Source organism: Penaeus monodon, chromosome 5, assembly GCF_015228065.2.
Source record: "Penaeus monodon isolate SGIC_2016 chromosome 5, NSTDA_Pmon_1, whole genome shotgun sequence".
Classification (NCBI taxonomy): domain Eukaryota; kingdom Metazoa; phylum Arthropoda; class Malacostraca; order Decapoda; family Penaeidae; genus Penaeus; species Penaeus monodon.
This window is the reverse complement of record NC_051390.1, coordinates 10,602,687-10,605,186: the sequence shown is the minus strand read 5'-3', so window position 1 is coordinate 10,605,186 and position 2,500 is coordinate 10,602,687.

Sequence of the window (2,500 nt, the reverse complement as noted above, 5' to 3'; positions counted from 1 at the left end):
TGTATTGGCAGGGGAGAGAGAGGGGGGGAGGGAGCCACAGAGAGAGGGGGGAGGTAGAGAGAGAGGGGGAGAGGGGAAGGGGGGAAAGAGAAGGGAGCGGGGGAGGGAGGAAGAGAGAGAGAGAGAGGGGGAGAGGGTGGGAGGCAGAGAGAGAGAGAGAGAGAGAGAGAGAGAGAGAGAGAGAAAGGGGGGGCAGAGAGAGAGAGAGAGAGAGAGAGAGAGGCAGGGAAGGAGGAAGGAGGGAGAGAGAGAGGGGAAAGGGATGGAGGCAAAAAAGAGAGAGAGAGAGAGGAGAAACAGAGAGAGGAGAGAAGAGGGAAGGGGAAGGAGGGAAAGATAATGGAAATGGAAGGAGGCAGAGAGAGAGGAAGGGATAGGGAAGCAAGGAGGAGGGATGGGGGAAGGGGAAGAAGATAAATAGGATAGATAGACAGAAAGATAGATAATGTGTGTGTGTGTGTGTGAAATATACATACATACATACATACAGACAGACAGACAGTGAAAAGGCAGACAAGCAAACACACACACACACACACACACACGCACACACACACACACACACACACACACACACAAATAAATAAATAGATAAAAAAAATAACCAGAACGAATCCAATGCGATCCTTAATAAGTCGTTATTTCATTTTTTCTTGTTAAATATATATTCAGAGTCATGGTAATCAGGTGATTTTGTCCCTTATTGCACGTATTATTCATGCAATTTGAGGTAATTATATGCAAACAGTTAGGATAAGTATTCAACTAATTGAATCCACTGAATGGAAGGAAAGGCCCTCTTTGCATGTTGTCTTATTGCAGCGTTATCTTGTAATGTTGCAAGTGTGTATATCCTTGTCTGTATCCTGGTGATGATTGTGTTCTTTTTATCCATCTATGTGTTCTTCCTTTTATTTATTTTCTTAGTCTTTTTTCTCTTTATATGTTCGTTGATTGTATGTTAAATCCTGAGATTTTTTTCTGTATTATTATTATTATTATTATTATTTTACTTTTTTTATGTTCTTTCCGTTTCGTGACTTTCTGAAAAATCTTTCTCTCTTATCTTTATCCGTTTTCTTCTTCTTCTCCTTTTCCCTCCTCACGTTCTTCGCATTCTAGTTCTTCCTCTCTCCTCCTCCCATCTTCTCCGTTCTCTCTCTCGTTCTTCTTCTTCTTTCCTTATTTCCTCCGTCATCCTCTCGTTCTTTTCTCCTTCCTCCTTCCCTTCCTCCCCCCCTTTCCCTCTCTCTCGTCCCCTTCTTTCCTTCCCTTCCCTTCCTCTACCCCTTCATCCCCTTCTCCTCCCTCTTCCCTTCTTCCTCCTCCCCCCCCCCCCTTCATCCCATACTCCACCCCTTCTCCCCTTTTTCCTTTTTCCCCCCTTCTCCCCTCATCCTCTTCGCCATCCCTCAACCCCCCCCCCCCACCACCAACCTTCTGTCCAAGGAAGGGTCATCGGCTGAACTGTCACATTACGGCGTGAAGAATGATGACCACATATTAGGTGTCACCAGAGAAAGGGGGAAGGGGGGAGGGGAGGGAGAAAGGAAGATGAAAGAGGAGGAGGAGGAAGAAGAAGAAGAAGAAGAAGAAGAAGAAGAAAAAGAGGAGGAAGAAGAAGAAGAAGAAGAAGAAGAAGAAGAAGAAGAAGAAGAGGAGGAGGAGGAGGAGGAGGAGGAGGAGGAGGAGGAGGAGAAGGAGGAGGAAGAGGAGGAGGAGAAGGTACGTGCGCGCGTGAGTGACTTTGCGAGGGGGAACGGGGAGTGAAGGAAGGAAAGGGGGAGAAAGGACAAGGAAGAGGGATAAGGAATGATTGAGGAGTAGAGAAGGAGAGGGGAGAGAGGAAAAGAGGAAGAGGGGGAAGAAATAAAGGGGGAAGGGAGATAGTGAAGAGGAGGAAGAGGGACAGAGATAGAGAAAGAAAGGCTAATGAACTTTTAGAGGGAAAGAGGAATGGGGAGGAGAGAGGTAAAGAGGAGATAGGCAAAGAAAGAGAGGGAAGAGGGGAGGAGGGGGAGCCGGGGGAGGAGGAGAAGAAAAAGAGGAAAGGGGAGCGGAGAGGAAGGGGGGACAGGAGGCGGTAAAGAGGAGGATGGGCGAAGGAAGAGAGTAAGAGAGGAAGGAGAAGGGAGGAAGAGGGCGAAGGGGAGCGAGGGGGGGGAGGGGAGAGTGCTTCTGAGGCGTAAACAAGTTGAGGGTATCGGCTGAGGGGATGGCAGGGCACGTGGCGCACCTGGGGCTAGTTGAGAGAGAGAGGAGAGAGAGAGAGAGAGAGAGAGAGAGAGAGAGAGAGAGAGAGAGGAGAGAGAGAGAGAGAGAGAGAGGGAGAGAGAGAGACTGACTGTGATTATTGCATCTTCCAGAGAGCAGTAAATGTTTCCTCTCCTATTATCAGCCCTATATATATATACATGTATGCAAAAAAAACTGCAAATCTGCATATGTATTTACAGGAAAACAGCCACAATAAGAAGTGAAATAAGATCGTAACGTTTCG